Source organism: Oncorhynchus nerka, linkage group LG18, assembly GCF_034236695.1.
Source record: "Oncorhynchus nerka isolate Pitt River linkage group LG18, Oner_Uvic_2.0, whole genome shotgun sequence".
Lineage (NCBI taxonomy): Eukaryota > Metazoa > Chordata > Actinopteri > Salmoniformes > Salmonidae > Oncorhynchus > Oncorhynchus nerka.
In genome coordinates, this window is record NC_088413.1 from 49,810,931 (window position 1) to 49,831,333 (window position 20,403).

The 20,403-nt window shown below is 43.0% G+C and overlaps 1 pseudogene; it reads left to right on the forward strand.

Moving 5' to 3' along the window:
• The first annotated feature begins 14,339 nt into the window (after window positions 1-14,339).
• On the forward strand, window positions 14,340-18,088 carry LOC135561628 (uncharacterized protein K02A2.6-like; annotated as a pseudogene).
• The last annotated feature ends 2,315 nt before the right edge of the window (window positions 18,089-20,403 follow it).

Below are 20,403 nucleotides of genomic sequence, written 5' to 3' on the forward strand. Positions count from 1 at the left end.
TAATTCCATACATCTTTTTACAAGAAGGGGGCACTGTGGATCTGTCTGTATCACTAGGACCGATGGCTCTGATCCACAATGTTTGAGAGGAAATGAGATGGATTTGAGCTGCATTACATTTTTTGGCATTGATCCCCCCCCCCCACCCCACCCCCATCAGCAATGGCCTATATTAGCCAATGACAGTGGAGAGCAGCTTCCTCAATGTCCCCTGTCCTAACAGCAATCTTAAGTTATGAGTCTATAACCTTGGAAAGGAGTGTCAGCAAACTGCAGTGCAAACCTGGGCGAATCACCGGCCTACCAAAACGAACAGCTATGGTAGGGTGTGGTCGGCTGACAATACTTTAGGTCTCAGGGCAGGTGAAGTCACTGTATGATGCCAACATGCGTTCACTAGCTATTGTATTTAATTCACATCAGCTAAGATCACCCCCTTTTGACTTCCTGCAACCCCTGAAAACCTCATACAAGATGCACATTATTGCTATTGTGCTTTCAGTTTTCTTACAGAGCAAATGTTATACCACACATACAGTACAACGCAACGGCATAATAGTTCTGTGGAATATTACTCATGCTACCAAATTGAATGTATACCACTGGCACTGACCTTCAGATGACTATTTATTTATCTACAGAGGGTAATTAGCCTTTTAAAGTAGTGATAAAATAGGCCAGCAGCCATAGAGACTCCCCACAAGGGACCTTGGCTAAGCACCATAAACCAGCATAGTAGAGCGAGACCGAGAGGGATGGTTATCTTCTAGTTGAGGTTGTGGAGGAGTTATCTCCCGGACTCTTATACTTCACAGTTCTCTCTGAGGGCAAAGACATTCTCGCAGACATATTTTCTCAGGGATCACTGTAGGCTAAGCACAGCTCGCTAAAACAGACCGAGACCCCAAATCATAGCTCTTATAAAAAAGTGGCGAGGGTGAGATGGAGACCTGAGAGATGTACCTGTGAAATAGATGTCAGGATGATGTCTCAAACCAAAACCTATGATTTTATACAGAAGAACTATACAATCATGCTCGCTGTGTGTGTGTGTGTGTGCAGGTGTGTGTTGATGTGTTTGTCTGTGTGTATGTTCTTCCCCTGTGCACACTGACTCCCGGCCTGATCGCCTGAAATTACAGTAGTCGTTTAGAAGAGAAGCTACTTCTGTCACTGGCCCCTGTGTTCCTCTGACTCCTCACTGTGATGAAAAGACGGGCAGTATTTTCCTCCTTTGTTTACAGGAACTGGGATACAAGCCGCCACTTAGGTCTTGAGGGCTGGGTGTATCTGCTGTCAAACATAGCATGGCTGTAGGTTAAGGGCAGGCAACTAGATTTAGCCACGGGCCCATTTATGTCAAAGCACATGGTTGGGGGCCCGAAGCATAATTGTAATCATTTGTACACTGCAAATTGACCACAACTAAGCCCCAAAATAGATCATTTCATACCTTCATTACAATGACAGGACCACGTCTCTTTTTTTAATGTAATCATTTTCATGGGAATATTTGACTAACAGATTTCCTAAATGAAGTCATGTTCAGCTGAATTCCTGTCATTTTTTGACCCAAAACTAAAATCTCCACCCACCCCAACAAAATGTTAGTATTTGGGCCTAAAAAGCTTTTGAGGGGCAAAAATGTTTTGTTTGAGGGCCGATTTTGACCCGCGGGCCGGGCCACCTGTTGCCAACCCCTGATTTAGGTATTCTGTTTTGTGTGCGTGTGCGTGTGTTATGGGGCTTGATCATTGTAATGAAACAGGTGGAAGGATGTTTAAGCACATGGCAGGCAGTTCCTAGGATCACTCAGGTGTTCTGTTACAACTCATGTGCATAATTGATCTCTAAATCAAGGTCAAGTACAACAGGCCAGGGGTTAAGTATAAGATCCTTATTCACTATCTACTCAATGTCAAACAGCTCCAGTGTTGCCTGTACTGTAGTTAGCTATGTCATTTCAACATGAAGTTGTTCAATGTCTCCTTGAATATCACTTATGAAGATGACGTGTAAAATAAACATTTTTGAGTAGAATATTGGACAGAATGAGCCAGGAAAGGACCTGTGAGGATGTACAATCAGCAGCGGTGCGTCTGTAAAATCACTGGGGAAGCCATATGGTCTACCGCTATGTCATACAGTTCCCACTTAAATGTTTTGTTGTCTTAGGCTACCTGGCTAGAATTCTTGCCCGCTAGCCTAACTTCCATTCATGGGCAACGTTAACTAGTTAACATTGGCCTTCTACATCTAGCTACATATTGAACTTCCATCCTCTTAGGCCAGGTGCACAACAATGTATGAATTAATCGTTGGATCATAATTGCCATTATAATCATTGGCAAATACAGAGAATTAAGGAAAACCACAAGTCCAAATCCCTATCTCCATTCATGGCTAATTTAGGAAAGGGACATTTTAGCTCACTAGCTTGCTAGCCACTGTAGGACAACGAGATGCAACAATTCCAAGTTTTTCTGTCAATGACTTGTATGCTCTCAATGGGATTTGATAGGAGTGATGCCAAAAATCCAAGCTGGCTTCCCTTAACACTTCTTTTTGGTGCTCCAGGGCCATTCACACTGAGCTTGCTCAGTTTAGCTCAATGCAGATTGGCTAATTTGTTATACTTTTTTTCATCAAGGGAGGCCAAATGCTTGCTGGCTTCCCTTGCCTTCAGTGCTATGAGGGGCAACAATGGCATACTCACAGCATCATACAGATGGCTTATGGGTAGAGACAGAGGGGTGCTGTTTCGCTTGCCTGGATGCTTTCTCCTGTGAGATACATTCTGCCTCTTGCAATTTGAAGAACAATTATGAAACACTGAGAGAAGAAAGGTACATTCTTGTATGTTTCTAAAAACAATATATTTATATTTTTACATACACCACTGTGTACAATGTGTCAGTATTGTAAGGTTGAGAGTCTCTCTTGCTGGTGTTGACAACTCCCACATTGTAGCTTTCAAAATGGTCATGCTGCTACTGTTATGCAACTGACTTTGAGTAAAGGATTGAAGTTGGTATTGTAAACTGTATTACTTTGTGATAGAACATTTCTACAGCCTTGTAATTCACATCTGAGGGAATTATAAGCCTTTACTGTGCTGACATCAAGGCCCAAGTCATATTATGATCTACTGTGGACTCATTTATAACCGCTGCGTACATTTCACACAAACTTTCTGCGTGCGCCATTTCTGAAAAATACAAACGCATGTTTCCCGTTGTAAATCAGACCTGTCATAAAACTGTGCGCGTGTGAACGAGCATTAAAACTCCACCTGTAAAACGCATCCTTTCCCCTTTTATGGTGACAGTAACGCCCTTTAATTTGCTGTATAATTTGGAACTATTGGCATTATGCCACGGCATAATAGGAGTTGTTGTTCAATATTCAGTTTATCAATAGATCATCGGGTTTATATGTCCTGCCTTGGTATAGGCTCTAAGATTAAATAGCCAATGATGTCGCGCTCTTATCGAACAGCAATAATGTAGCCTACCCATACTGTCGAATATTTTAATGGTCTATTTACTGTGTTGGCAGAATATTTTAATCTTTAGCAGTAATTTATACTGTATCTGGAAAAGGACTGTGGCAGTTTTGGAACGAGAAAGAAATGGCAAATTGTCATGGACCTGTCAGCAGAACGTTTGAATTCAACAATGTTTTATGAATTTTTCACCATGATGGCCTTCCCGCGAGTTCTGAAACGTAGGGCAGGCTACTGTTTAAAAAATATATATATTGTACAGTACTACTGATATTCATTACTGCATTGTTGGGAAAGAGCAAGCAATAAATACATTTCACTGTAGCATAGTTGTTCACATGACAATACAAACCTTAAAAATGATACATACATATCGGCTATCTATTTACTAGGCTACTAGGTCCAATTAAACGAGAGATGCGCATTAGTGATGGGCATTCGGCTCTTTTCAGTGAGCCGGCTCGTTCGGCTCAGCTCACCAAAGAGCCGGCTCTTTTGGCTCCCAAACGGCTCTAAAAAAATACATGTTTTGTATTTTTTCAAGTCAAATAGTTTGCGATAGTTTGACTATGATTGGTGTTAAATGAATTCTAATTAAATTATTAAATGAAATCATACTCTACTTTAACCACAATGTATTTGCAAATGCATTGGTTTGCTATGAAAAATAATGCTATTAAACATTTGCATTTAAAGTATAGCTTTTTAATGTATATAAACAAAGTGCATATAAATCTGCAGCACCCCACTTAAAATATTAAACCGGTCCCTCTCTCTTCTTTATTGCCATGTTATAACCAGCAGCACACAGCAATGCTGACCATGTTTAGCTTTTATGAGAGATTTGCATTCAGAAATGCAAACTGCCTCACTTTCGAGGGGCTGATGCAGTTTCTTCTCTCAGTAATTATTTGTCCCATTTTCAGGAACGGATGTGGGAACGATGTGGCCGCTATGCAGTCTCCCTTCAATGACTTTAGTAAGCCATGGGTAGTGTTGGGGAATAATCAGAATTAGGTGGTAACATAGGTAAGATGTTTTATATTCATCATATGTTTGTAAATGACTTCTCATCAGAATGTTATTTTTGTATAATACTGTGGCAGGGTTGCAGTATCTGTTCTATGTCAAGACTAAGTTGTTTGGGCTGGAGAGAGGGGAGAGGTCAAGCGTGTATCTCTTGGCTCCACAATGTCTGTGTGCTAGTCAGTGTGTCTCTGTGATCTTGTCAAGATAGGATGGATTTGATATATGCCTGTTGATATGGAGGGTTGGTTTATGGTTCTGGGTTTGAGTAAGGAGACAAAGCTGAACAATTTATTATGTCTATGCTGTCTGACTATGTGTTTTTTTTGCTATTAAAGGATCTCAGCTGCAATGTGTAAGGGGGCTCTCAGAGAATTCATTGATAGACACTGAATTGATCTGAGAGTCACAGAGTTGTGATAGAGCTCATATAATTAAAGATGGACTTTGATAACTAACTCTGACTTGTGTTGTGGTTTGCTCTCATGATTTGGTAAATAGAGGAAATTTCCACGACAGTAGACAAAGGCCTTGGTCTTCCTACAGCTCAGAGGATCTGCAGAGGAGGGGGTTCTCCAAATAGGATCGGACCTGGTACTGCTGGTGCTTCTGCCCCATCTGCTCCCTCTTCTTCCTTTTGCCCTGGTGCCTGAGCCAGCTGACTGCTGGGGCTGTCCCTCCCTGCTGAAGAGGTTATTCTTTGAAGAGCCTCATCATTCACTCTGGCATCACTGAATGTTAACTTCTTAAACATTGGTTCAAGTGCAGCGGTTTATGATAACACGTGATTATATTCAATTATGTGGAACTTTCTGTCCGTTATAATGAACATAGGGTGTCCATCAACTCCGTCACATATCTCCCATTTGCCCAAAATACCTCTACTTGCCATCTCGCAATACAATCTTTCAACCACTAGCAGATGTGCGTACTCATGGTCTAAAGTTTGCGGGGAGGTGAGCACATCTCACGTGAAGTTCCATTTTTATAAATGCCAACTTTTGTGTGGAAACTGGCGCATGCACATTTTGGCGGTATATTTTGTAAATACTCACGGTTTATAAATTAGGCATCTGGAGAGGAATCAAAGATAATATAACTCAATTTTTTTTTAAATAAACTCACAAAACATAATACATTCTGTATTCCACAACATTTGGCACCTTTACTTTCTGTCTATATGTCTAACAGCACAGTTCGATGTACTCTACTCTGGATGTGCACGTATTGCACCAATAAGCCCGGGCCAACGCCAGAACGAATCAGTTGGAAGGGCATTTGATTTCTATAGGCGGGCCCATTTTTTCACATGCCCTTGCACGAAGACCATAGGCAACTCATGAGTTTCATGTCCGGGGAAGCTTACAATTTATCCTACAATTTCTACCTGTCTGTGTGCCAGAAATTATGTTAATTTGCGCGTTTTCGTGGAGCAGTTTCATTAGAATAAAAACGTTTATGTTTCTCAAAATTATTGTCAAATGGCTAATCATAACAATACAAATTCGATTGATAAAAGCCTAAAAGTTCAAATTCAACTAATGCAAAAGCACCATCCTTTGCCATATGGACACATTGATACACAGTGATCCATTGTGGGCTAAAGATCTCAGATATAGCCTATAGGCCAATGCAGCAGTAGGTCTAACTTCCATCGTCAACTAAGTAAAATACATAGGCCTAAAGCTGACAATCAGGACAGAGAAATCACACACATGCTCATTGTTCACATGGAGCACTCCAAACAAAAAATAATGTAAAAATGGACAAAACTCCAAATTGATGCTTATGAAATAAACCAAAACTTGTTTCTCACAAGTGTAGCAGGTTGTGAACTCTGCAAACAACGTTTCCACTCCGAGAATGAGAACGTACATGCATATACATGTATACAATACATGCATTAACAGAAATTCATGTAATGTGACCAAATGAAAGGGGTTAACAGTACATCTTCTAGGCCTACTGGTTACATATGTAGTGGTGAATTGATCAAAATAAACAATCAAAGGCGGACAATTTACACAATGAAACAATGAAGGTGCAAAAATTGGTGGGAGACATTGCAGCACATTCTGGAGAGCTGAGTGCAGCACATTCTGGAGAGCTGAGTGTAGCAAATTCTGGAGAGCTGAGTGCAGCACATTCTGGAGAGCTGAGTGCAGCACGTTCTGGAGAGCTGAGTGCAGCACGTTCTGGAGAGCTGAGTGCAGCACATTCTGGAGAGCTGAGTGCAGCACATTCTGGAGAGCTGAGTGCAGCACATTCTGGAGAGAGATACCCACATCTTCGCCAGACACTTCTCCCCTTCTTCTTGTCTCAACATTTTAAATTATACTCAAGACACATTATCTTCACACATTTGCTTTTCACTGAGAGCTGCAACTCAATAATCAGCAAGAAATATTGCCACACACTCTGCCCAAATTGATGGCTTCGCAAATAGGCATAGGCCTATTGTGATTTGAAACAATCCACAGCTAGTTCTTTTTTCAAATAAGCTAATGATCCTCTGTGCCCAGTCAGGCTCTGGTAAAGTATTTCTATTGACTTAATATAGACAGGCATACTTATTTTTGGCAAACAATGCCCTTTGGCAAACAATGCCCTAACAATGCAAGTCGTTGTCCCAAAGCTGGGAATGCAGGCAACAAGCTTAGGTCTGCATATTATGCCCATAGAAAAGCATTGGGTTTATTCAGGACAGATTTTTTGGCGAGAGTGAGCCCTCTCGCTTCGCCTCTTCCTCTCTGCTGAAACTAGCGCCCCTCTGTCTTACTATATTTATCCCATGTATCTGATACTGTCTGGACAGAAAAAGTATGACATGCCGTACTCCTTTTGTCCAGACAGTGTCAGATACATGGTCCACATGTACGGAGACAGAGGGGCGCTGTTTCCCTCGCTCGGATGCTTTAGCTGAGATTGATGCATCTTTCTGTTGGCGTGCATCTCCGTCCCAAAAAATTATCAATATTTCAATATTTTGGGGGGGATGGGCAAGAAGGTACAGGCCCCCTAGGGCCTGCCCATAATGCCAGCCTTGCATCGACCCCTCTAGTTATTCATTCCCAGTGTGCATTGCAGCTGACATTTTATGGGTGTCTGTGTGATTGATCTGAATAGAAGCAGACCTGGGTTCAAATACTATCTGAAATCTTTCAGACACTAAGCGTTTGGCTTTCTCCTACCTGGAGTGCCAGGTGGACGAGGTTTGACCTTGCGGGACTTTTCTGTGAGTTCTTTTGCAGCAGGCAAACTCAATCAGCAGCTAAATCATTTGAACCCATGTAGGTCTGAATAAAATATTAAAAAGGAGCATCTGTGAGGCAGGCAGAGGCAGCCAGTCAGACAGCACAGCGGAGCCACAGTCAGTGTGGCGTGCCTGGAGCCCAAGCTGTCATCTCTACTGTTCCCCATCTGCTGTCATACACAATAAAATAATCTCTAAACTAGCAATTACACCACACCACCACTGCAGTCTGCAATCATATTAGGACATCCAAGTCTCTCGCTCTCTCTCTCTTGAGCGACTGAAACCTTTAAGTATTCATCCTTGTCACAGAGCTACCAATTAATGAGATCAATTGAAGCAGTGCGGAGAAAAGGCTGAGCTGGAAACATTGATTATGAAAACATTAAGAATGGGCTAATGAGCATGGCCACAAGGATTTCGATTCTCATAACACCATACATGTGAAGGAAAAGGTGCGTTTAGGAAGGAAAATATTAAACCAGTAGATCATCTCTTTAATGTAATGTAATATTCTCCTTTTTACTTTTGTGTGATCCTCTACAACACAGGAAAAGCTTTTTGCAGCACAGATAAATATCAATGGAACAATTATAATCATTATGCTTTTTTGGGGAAGAAACCATCCCTTTAGGCTTATAAATGGCCACAATCATTATTTTCTGGGTTTCAGGTAGACTTACCCATGAACTAACCTACCAATAGGAAACCAAAATTACAAACATCACTTCTCCAACAATTTTGTCTTCTATCAAAAAAGTGAACTATTGTTTTGTTGGTCCTGGAGCATGCATCTGTTGTTTGTTGCTGTAACATATGTCTATTGGTATCTCACCCTTAACGGTTCTAAAAACTAGTATTGTTGAAGGGTGTGGAGGTGTGGAGGATTCACATGCTTGATAGCTTGATCCAATCACCTGGAAATAAACACAACAGGCAGTGTGGGATGCCACCACTTGATGAACAATATAGACAAGATACTCGATTTTCAGGATATTAAAATATTGCTATTTAATCTCATGGCTGTGTTTTTATTTTATTTTTTAACCTTTATTTAACTAGGCAAGTCATTTAAGAACACATTCTTATTTCCAATGACAGCCTAGGAACAGTGGGTTAACTGCCTGTTCAGGGGCAGCAAGACAGATTTGTACCTTATCAGCTCGGGGATTTGAACTTGCAACCTTTTAGTTACTAGTCCTACACAACACACTAACCACTAGGCTACCCTGCCGCCCCAGCTGGGTAATATAATGTTAGAGTGATTCATGTTTTAAATCAAGAAAGATGAGATGAAGAGGCAGCAACCAAACTACAGTGATGTATGGTTCTCATGGTTGTAGTTTAGTGGGTTGATAGGTGGATCAAAACCACACTATAATGTTATAAGATGTTACAACCAACCAGATCAGAGTTGGTCCCTTCAATCTCTTTCCCCCTCTCTTCTTATTGATTGATTTCCACTTCCTTACACGGCAGTATAGAGAATTAATAAATGCGTCCTGACTCCTGCCTCTCCTCTCTGATAATGGAGGCCTTTCTTCTCTTCTTTGTGATTGCAGGCCCAGATTACTGTGTGGCCTTCCTTCCACTGCTCTTAGCCATTGAGGTGCTCTGCTCATGAAGTAATCCTACTTAAGCCTAGTCACTGGATATGGGCCACATGCTTAACATCAGATATCCTATTTATCTGATACATTATTGAGCCTTTTACCAGGAGTGGGCCTTGAATAATACATGATGGGGGATAAACTGCAGCACAGATAAACTACAGTTTCCTTGCTAGGGAGTCACTTAGGGACTGCATGTGTTTATATATGTGTGTGTGTGTGTGTGTGTGTATGACCATGTTTGCGAACTTTGAGGTTTATCACTTACCTGTGATATTGAGGCAGTAAAGGGGCAGCCCCCCTGCTGAAGGCATTCAAGAACCATCTCTAAACTGTACTGATATAGGTGCTGGAAGTGGTGTGTGAGTGTGTGGAGAGCAGCTTGATGGCTTCAGCCAATGAACTCCAGGCGGGCAGCTGGGGTAATATATCACAATGTCTCTTGCTTGGCTGCAGAGGCAGAGCTTATGTGGATAAGGGCTCTCATTCGACAGCTCTGACCAGTAACACGATGATCCTGGCCGCTTTCCCCCACTTGACATGGCAATAATACACATTTAAGTACCTTCTCAATCTCTCCAGCATCCACCCCCTCTGGAGAGGTACCCAGATAGCTGTGATATATACCACAAAAACACAACTCAAATTCCTGCTTAACAAGTTTGTTTGGAGGCCGTTTTTCAGGGCTGAGAGGCAACAGGGCTGAGATTTATTGAACAGCTTTCAATGGGAGGTAGGAGTGCTGACACAGAGGTTTGGGGGTCCCCTGGGTATAAATTCTCAATGTTTTAGAGTTTTTTTCTATTTTCTATCGAAATATCCTTTCATACTTCTTGGCACTAAAATGACCCGCTCTAAGTTCTGGAGTGCTCTCAAGCTGGAGCTCTCTTGAACTTTGTGTGCAGGTGCTTAAGATGACTCTATCTCCTCTGCCTGCCTTCCTTACCTTGACCACTCACAGTGCCCAGACTGATTGCTGACTCAGGGGATATGTTCGCCTAGTGAGAAATTCATCACAGCCGGGATCGGCTTTGCACCCTGTATGCTGTCCCCTCCTGTCCATCCAGATCCATGTCTCTGGCTCTGGCATCCTCAGGAGGCCTGGCTGCCTGGCTGGCAGGTTCTGTGAGCTACTAACCACTACAAACCCTCTGATGGCCTTTAGATAACCTGCACTCGACTGGTTTATTCCACTTGTTTATTTCTTCTTTCATTCAATTCCCTTGTTATGGCCTTGTGTGGATATTGAGCATCACCTATGCACATACAAAATGGAAGAGTTCATGTCCGTCGGCCGATGGCATTTCAGAAAAATCCCACTCTAATTACTCAGATAGCGCTCTGACAGCACTCTGACAAGGGTGGCACAAAATCAGATCGCATTGATTTTTCTGAGAGATAGTAGACAGAGAGAAAAAAGCAGCTTGTCAGCTGTGAACTGACAATGGGCGAATGATTGGAGAGAGAGAGGGCTCACGGGCCATAATGGATGTCTTACAGGCACTACCGGCAGGCCTGAAAGCCTGTTAAAAGCAAACAATAGCACTCCCCCACCGAGAGGCTGGCCTGTCAGAAGTCAAATGAAAGAAGAGAAACGTCAGAATGCCCTGCCTTCAGCAGGGTATAGGTCTCAGCATCCCTGCCATCCCATCTTGAATCCTGTTTTTAAATCAAATCACATTTTATTTGTCACATGCGCCAAATACAACCGGTGTAGACCTTACCGTGAACTTACAGTAACGAGGCTATATACAGGGGGTACCGGTACCGAGTCAATCTGCGGGGGTACAGTTTAAGTCAAGGAAATGTGTACATGTAGGTAGGGGTAAAGGGACAATGCATAGATAATAAGCAGTGCATATCAGCAGTGTAAAAATAAAGGGGGGGGGGGGTCAATGTAAATAGTCTGGGTGGCCATTTGATTAATTGTTCAGAAGTCTTTGGGGTCAAAGCTGTTAAGGAGCCTTTTGAACCTAAATCTGCTTGCCTTGTGGTAGCAGAGAGAACAGACTGTGACTGGAGCCTTTGAACATTTTTTGGGCCTTCCTCTGACACCGCCTAATATATAGGTCCTGGATGGAAGGAAGCTTGGCCACAGTGATGTACTGGGTCGTACGCAGTACCCTCTGTAGCGTCTTACGGTCAGATGTCGAGTAGTTGCCATACCAGGCGGTGATGCTCTCGATAGTGCAGCTGTATAACTTTGAGGATCTGGGGACCAATGCCAAATCTTTTCAGTATCCTGAGGGGGAAAAGGTGTTGTTGTTTCCTCTTCATGACTGTCTTGCTGTATTTGGACCATGATAGTTTGTTGGTGATGTGGACACCAAGGAACTTGAAACTCTCGACCCGCTCCACTACAGCCCCGTCGATGTTAATGGAGGCCTGTCCGGCCCTTCTTTTCCTACAGTTCACTATCAGCTCCTTTGTCTTGCTCACATTGAGGGAGAGGTTGTTGTCCTGGCACAACATTTCTAGGTTTCTGACCTCCTCCCTATAGGTTGGCTCATCATTGTCGGTGATCATGCTGTTGTCGTCAGCAAACTTAATGATGGTGTTGGAGTCGTGATTAGCCACGCAGTCATGGGTGAACAGGGAGTACAGGAGGGGACTAAGCACGCACCCCTGAGGGGCCCCATTGTTGAGGATCAGCGTGGTAGATGTGTTGTTGCCTACCCTTACCACCTGGGGGTGGCCTGTGAGGAAGTCCAGGATCCAGTTGCAGAGGGAGGTGTTTAGTCCCAAGGTCCCTAGCTTAGCGATGAGCTTTGTGGGCACTATGGTGTTGAACGCTGAGCTGTGGTCATTGAACTGCTTAATCACATACAGTGGGGCAAAAAAGTATTTAGTCAGCCACCAATTGTGCAAGTTCTCCCACTTAAAAAGATAAGAGAGGCCTGTAATTTTCATCATAGGTACACTTTAACTATGACAGACAAAATGAGAAGAAAAAATATCCAGAAAATCATTGTAGGATTTTTAATGAATTTATTTACAAATTATGGTGGAAAATAAGTATTTGGTCAATAACAAAAGTTTATCTCAATACTTTGTTATCTACCCTTTGTTGGCAATGACAGAGGTCAAACGTTTTCTGTAAGTCTTCACAAGGTTTTCACAAACTGTTGACAGCTCTTTTGTCTTGGCCATAGTGGAGTTTGGAGTGTGACTGTTTGAGGTTGTGGACAGGTGTCTTTTATACTGATAACAAGTTCAAACAGGTACCATTAATACAGGTAACGAGTGGAGGACAGAGGAGCCTCTTAAAGAAGAAGTTACAGGTCTGTGAGAGCCAGAAATCTTGCTTGTTTGTAGGTGACCAAATACTTATTTTCCACTGGTATTTCCTGCTTTAGTTTTTGCTTGTAAGCAGTGTCGTGGAAATTCTGACACAGGGACACTTGACGTCAATCTTAATATTAATCATTGTTTACTGTCAGCATGCTGGAGAGGTTCCAACCAACTTAATGCACCATAGTACACATGTCATCAGGAGCTCTGCCTGGGTAGTCCCAGCAGTTGTCTTAGCAGTCGGATGTTTACATACACTTAGGTTTGAGTCATTAAAACTCTAAGTTGACTGTGCCTTTAAACAGCTTGGAAAATTCCAGAATATGATGTCATGGCTTTAGAAGCTTCTGATAGGCTAATTGACATAATTTGAGTCAATTGGAGGTGTACCTGTGGATGTATTTCAAGGACTACTTTTAAACTCAGTGCCTTCTTCCTTGACATCATGGGAAAATCCCCCAAAATCAGCCAAGACCTCAGATTTCTTTTAGATCTCCACAAGTCTGGTTCATCCTTGAGAGCAATTTCCAAACACCTGAAGGTACCACGTTCATCTGTACAAACAATAGTACGCAAGTATAAACCCCATGGAACCATGCAGCCGTCATACCGCTCAGGAAGGAGATGCGTTCTGTCTTCTAGAGATGAACGTATTTTGGTGTGAAAAGTGCAAATCAATCCCAGAACAACAGCAAAGGACCTTGTGAAGATGCTGGAGGAAACCGGTACAAAAGTATCTATATTCACAGTAAAATGAGTCCTATATTGACATAACCTGAAAGGCCGCTCAGCAAGGAAGACTCCACTGCTCCAAAACCACCATTAAAAAGCAAGACTACGGTTTGCAACTGCACATGGGGACAAAGATCGTGCTTTTTGGAGAAATGTCCTCTGGTCTGATGAAACAAAAATAGAACTGTTTGGCCATAATGGCCATCGTTATGTTTGGAGGAATAAGGAGGAGGATTTGCAAGCCAAAGAACACCATCCCAACCATGAAGCACAGGGATGGCAGCATCATGTTGTGGGGTGCTTTGCTGCAAGAGGGACTGGTGCACTTCACAAAATAGATGGCATCATGAGGTAAGGAAATTATGTGAATATATTGAAGCAACATCTCAAGACATCAGTCAGGAAGTTGAAGCTTGGTCGCAAATGGGTCTTCCAAATTGACAATGACCCCAAGCATACCTCCAAAGTTGTGGCAAAATGGCTTAAGCACAACAAAGTCAAGGTATTGGAGTGGCCATCACAAAGCCCTGACCTCAATCCCATAGAAAATTTGTGGGCAGAACTGAAAAAGCGTGTTCGAGCAAGGAGGCCTACAAACCTGACACAGTTACACCAGCTCTGTTAGTAGGAATGGGCCAAAATTCACCCAACTTATTGTGGGAAGGTTGTGGAAGGCTACCCGAAACATTTGACCCAATGTTATGTTCTGTTAATTACTGATGTCCCCTTTAAGGATGGAGCACCCTTGGTCATGCGCAGTGTTGTTCTATGTTATTCTGGTACTAACTCGTTTGAGTAAATGTGAAGCTCCTGTTCAATTGCTTGTATTCCGAGTCTTTCTTATTACATAAATAAGTACTAAGTGTTAAGACACTACAATGGCGACGAGGATGATTACCTGCAGTGTGCATCACGAATACAGATGGAGTTCGTAGGAAGAGAGGAAGATTTTGACCCTGTAGCACAACAGCTAGCAAGCAGTGAAGATGAGGGGAGAGCTGACGAGAACGAGGCGGCAGATCAAAGACCCGTGGAGCCGGAGGTAAAGAGAATGGCTAGCATCGGGAAAATAGATGTGTTTGATGACACGCAAGAAAACTGGGCAACTTACATTGAACGACTGGAACAGTACTTCATTGCAAACGACATTGCTGATAACAAAAGAGTACCAGCGTTGTTGAGTTTAATTGGCCCAAAAACATACAGTTTGCTAAGAGATCTGACTGCCCCTCTGAAGCCCTCAAATAAAACATTCACAGAGATTGTGGAGATATTGCAAAATCACCTATCACCTAAACCACTCCTCATCGCGGAACGTTTTCGTTTCCACAAGAGAGATCAGATTGAGGGGGAGGGTGTTAGCACATATGTAGCAGTGTTGAAGAAACTGTCTGAACATTGCCAGTTTGGAGAGAACCTAAATGACACATTAAGGGATAGATTTGTTTGTGGACTGAAACATGAACACATTCAAAAACGTTTGCTCACAGAATCAGAGCTCACGTTTGCAAAGGCAGTTGAAATTGCTGTGGCTATGGAAATCGCGACTAAAGATGCATTTGAGTTGCAAAGTAAAAGAAGTACTGACCTGTCACAAATTTCCCTGTACAAGTTTTCACGCAGTCGACAGCGCCCCCGTGTGGCCGAAAATGCAACAGAGATGTGACAGAGATGGTCACAGAGCAGAGGACTGCCGTTTCAAAGACGAAATTTGTCACAAATGCAGTAGAAGGGGGCACATTCAAAGAGCATGCAAAGCAAAAATTCAGTCACAACAGGAAAACTGAGAAAATTAAAGGGTCTGTGAATGCACTAGCAGAGAACAGTGGCAGTGATTCAGATGAACGATTAATTGGTACAATGGAGTTAAACACAGTGACTTCTCCCAGCAGTAGCATAATATCGGTGACACCAGATATCGAAGGCAAACCCCTCAAAATGGAGCTGGACACAGGATCTGCAGTGTCTATAATTTCCACTACCGTCTACAATGAGCACTTTAAGGCTATCAAGCTGAAGAACACAAATGTGTTGCTGAAGATACTCAGGAGAGAGATTGAGCCCAATGGGGGCGTTGCAGGTCAGAGTGTATTATGGGGGGCAAACACAGCAGTTACAGCTGTATGTGGTGCCTGGAACTGGCCCCCCATTATTTGGCAGCGAATGGCTTTCAAAAATAAAGCTGAACTGGTGTGATTTGAAAATGCTCCACACGTTCCAGTCCAAAGAGAATGGTACAGACCAAACACTGGAACACTTGCGGAAGAAATACAACACAGTTTTCAGTGATCAGATGAGAACAGTAAAAGGCTTCACAGCAAAACTTGTACTAAGAGATGATGCAACCCCCAAATTCCGCAAAGCCAGATCTGTTCCATACTCCCTGAGACCAAAGGTGGAAGCGGAAATCGATCGCTTGCAGGATACAGGGATCCTGACGAAAGTGGACAGAAGCGAATGGGCCACACCCATAGTTCCTATTGTGAAGAAAGACGGGTCTGTTAGAATGTGTGGGGACTTCAAGGTAACTGTGAATCCAATGTTGCATGTGGACCAATACCCCCTACCACGTCTGGATGACATCTTTGCTGCACTAGCTGGTGGGAAACACTTCAGTAAAATCGATCTGAAACAGGCTTACCTGCAGCTACCGGTTGAAGAGAGTTCCCAACAGTACCTGACAATAAACACACACAAAGGTCTATACAGGTATAACCGCCTGGTTTTTGGCATTGCATCAGCCCCAGCCATTTGGCAATGAACTATTGACCAGATTTTGCAAGGAATCCCAGGAACCCAGTGTATCCTGGATGACATGATCATAACAGGACGCACCGACAAAGAGCACCTGGCTAACCTGGAAGAGGTCCTGAAAAGACTGAAAGAGTATGGTCTACAGGCAAACTTAAAGAAGTGTGAGTTCTTCAAAGACAAGATTGTCTTCTGTGGACATGAGATTGACTGTAATGGATTGCACAAAACACAGGACAAAATTGAGGCAGTGGTACAGGCACCACGACCACAAAATATCACAGAAGTGAGATCTTTCACGGGACTGATCAATTACTACAGAAGATTCCTCCCAAACCTTTCAGCAGTACTCCAGCCTCTAAATCAGCTCCTGGAAAAGAATAGGACATGGCGGTGGACAGAGCAGTGTGAAAATGCATTTTTGGAGGCAAAACGGCTCATAACATCTGAACAGGTCCTGATGCATTACGACCCTGAAATGCCAGTGAAGTTGGCTTGTGATGCGTCCCCTTATGGCTTAGGTGCCGTCCTTTCACACACTGAAAGATGGGTCAGAGAGGCCAGTTGCATTCGTGTCACGAACATTGAATGATGCAGAGAAAAACTACTCACAAATCGACAAAGAAGCACTGGCACTAATGTGTGGCGTCAAAAAATTCCACCTATACCTATATGGCAAGTGTTTCACACTGGTTACAGATCACCAGCCGTTGCTTTCCATTTTCAGTCCAAAGAAAGGCATTCCGGCAATGACAGCAGCCAGGTTACAGCGATATGCCCTGTTCCTTGCCAGTCATATGTATGACATTGAGTTTAAGCCGTCATCCCTCCACACAAATGCAGATGGATTATCCAGACGGCCGTGTACAAGAGAAAGACAAAGGAGGGTGGATGCAGTGGACATGTTCCATACCGCTCAGCTCGAGGCACTACCAGTCACAAGCACAGTTATCAAACAGGAGACAAGGAAAGATGTGACCTTGTCACAAGTGTACACCTACACCATGTCAGGATGGCCAGCTACTGGCAGAAAGGAGCTGACTCCGTATTTCCAGCTGAGAAACGAAATTACAACGTACCAAGGATGTTTGATGTGTGGAATGAGAGTCATGATACCCCAGAAATGCCAACATCTAGTTTTGCAGCAATTACATGAAGGTCATGTTGGAATTGTCAAAATGAAGCTGCTCGCAAGGAGCCACTTCTGGTGGCCAGGTCTGGATCAACAGATAGAAAACATGGCGAAGAACTGTAGCGGATGTTTGGAAACCCTTCACATGCCTGCTCCTGTCCCAGTCCACCCATGGGAATGGCCCGCAGAGCCATGGCAGAGAATTCATGTGGACTACGCTGGTCCCTTTGAAAAGCACATATTTCTGGTTATAGTGGATGCCCATTCCAAATGGCCAGAGGTGTTTTGCACTGACTCCTCCACCTCAGCTCAGACGATAGAGTGTCTCAGAACAACGTTTGCACGCTTCGGTTTGCCACTGCGGCTGGTAAGTGACAACGCGCAAGCTTTTGTAAGTGACGAGTTTACAAGATTCATGTCAGTAAATGGAATCAAACACTCAACCTCAGCTCCATACCACCCTGCCACCAATGGGCTGGCAGAACGCTTTGTGCAAACCATAAAGCAAGGACTCCGTGCAGCAAAACGAGACGAAGGGGACTTTGCAAACAAAACTGGCCAAGTTCCTGGCCTCCTACCGAAACACCCCACATGCCACGACAAATGAAAGCCCAGCCGCACTGATGTTCGGGAGGCCTCTCCGCACACAGCTGGACATCATGAAGCCAAACAGGCGTAATGAAGTGCTGAACAAACAAGCCAAGATGCTCTCCGGTGGCCGGGAGCGCCATCTCCAAACAGGACAGGAAGTGATGGTGCGAGACTACAGAAGAGGAGGGAAATGGACAAGAGGGGCCATACACACACAAACGGGACCCAGAACTTAGCAGGTTCAAGTGAGCCCAGACATAATCTGGCGGCGTCACATTAACCAAATGCATTCCACGGAAAACAGCACAACAATCGAGAGAGAACAGGCACAGAGAGATCCTGAGAGTGACACACAGGGAACTGTAGAGGACGGTGGGGCAGTAAAGAGACCCCAGGCTGAAAGAAGGGAACGTGTTGATGAAGGTGCTGCTATAGCAGAAGCTATAATGGAACAAGCACACACTGAGGATGTTCAGGAGCCTCCAGACAATCCGAGGCGCTACCCAGAACGAAGGCACCGTCCACCAGACAGACTAGACTTATAAACAAACAAACAAAAACTACCTGTTCAAGTTCAAATTAAAAGATGCAAAATAACTACAACAAGTTCTGGGAAATGTTTCAGTTGTGGTCTGGTAAAAGTAACTCTGATTGTATAAGAGAAGGAATGTTATGTTCTGTTAATTACTGATGTCCCCTTTAAGGATGGAGCACCCTTGGTCATGCGCAGTGTTGTTCTATGTTATTCTGGTACTAACTCGTTTGAGTAAATGTGAAGCTCCAGTTCAATTGCTTGTATTCCGAGTCTTTCTCATTACATAAATAAGTACTAAGTGTTAAGACACTACACCCAAGTTAAACAATTTAAAGGCAATGCTACCAAATACAGCCTTATATGGCCTTATACAGCTAATTGAGTGTGGTCTTATTGCCAGGACTCTCTTGGTAGATAGTGTAGATAGTGTAACTCTCTTGGTATAGCTTTTCTACCTCAGTTGAGCAATACCTCGAGACTTCTTTAATATTAGACATCGCGCACCAGCAGTTATTGACAAATAGACACACACCCCCACCCCTCATCTTACCAGACGTAGATGCTCTGTCCTATCGATGCACAGAAAACCCAGCCAGCTCTTTATTATCCGTGTTGTCGTTCAGCAACGTCTCGGTGAAACACAAGATATTACAGTTTTTAATGTCACGTTGGTAGTGTCATTAAAAACTATGCCAGATTAAGTGATATGACATGCTGTTCTTTAAAATAATTTCTCCGTAATTAATATTATCTGATTAAGCTAATCATGTAAATGTAATTACCTAGAGAGTCGGGCACCATGAAATAATATTTATAGAGCTGTTATCTTCCGAATAAACTCTTAAAGACCTAGTAATATTTTACATCAATAGCAGTCAATATCAATCGTCATCTTAATTCAGTCTCATCTGAAAGTTGTAAATTATTTTATCTGCACGAACCCTGGCCAAGAAGTTGAATCAGCAATACAAAATTGGGTTGAATTATTTACTTACTAAATACCTAACTAATCACACAGACTTACACATACACACAATTAATCATAACTTGATTACAAATTACGTCATAAAGGAAAATGTCCCTGGCGGGCGGAACAGATATGACAGCTTGTTACACAAAAGAAAAGGGGCTGGGTTTGCGTGAAAGAGCGGGAAGACTGAGGATCAATGGGAAGAAGCTGTGCTATCGTAAATACAGTATCTTGTGCATTCTAAATTACCGCCCATTTGGAAAAGGAAAATGCAATAAGTATTTACTCTGAGCTGTGCTTCGGTAGGTTGGTGGTAGATGGAAGGCCATGTTGCCCAACCGAGTCCTTTGAAGAATGTCTCTGGTGGTCAATTGGATACGTTGTAGTAACGTTGTTGGGTGGTAGACGGAATACTCTGTCTGTTCCTTCCTAACCTGCGTTTGCAGCTGCGGTTGCTAACTCAACGGCTAGGAGGTATCACTTCTGTAGTGAATAAGAGTTCAAAGTTCATACCATTCGCAACCAAAGCTCACGCTGATGTTGGCTTCATTCTGTAGTTATTATCTGAACCATTCTGACATAGGACCGTCTTCCTTCATCCCCGGAACAGGAAGTTCTATTGTTGTCAAGGGCTTATATAGGAAGGGAGAGGAGGGCGTGTTTGAAAAGTTTTATAGCCCATGTCCCTTCACAGGGCGGGCCACTGATTGAGCAGCCCTATCTTATGAAAACCCACATCTCACATTTTAGAAGCTAAAATCACATTTAATTTCATATTTAAATTGAACAACAATTCCATGTGAATCCGATAACTCTGATGTGTAGACTTTCCACTGTAAAGTTTATGTCATCTTATCATTGATGAGAATGTCTCAGATGACAACCGGACTGACATCATATTCATTACAGTTTTTCTCAGTCGCTTTGGTGCATTTTTCACATCATCCCTAACATGTGCAAAATAATAAGTGCATTTCTCAGAACAATTTGTACAAATTGCAATATAC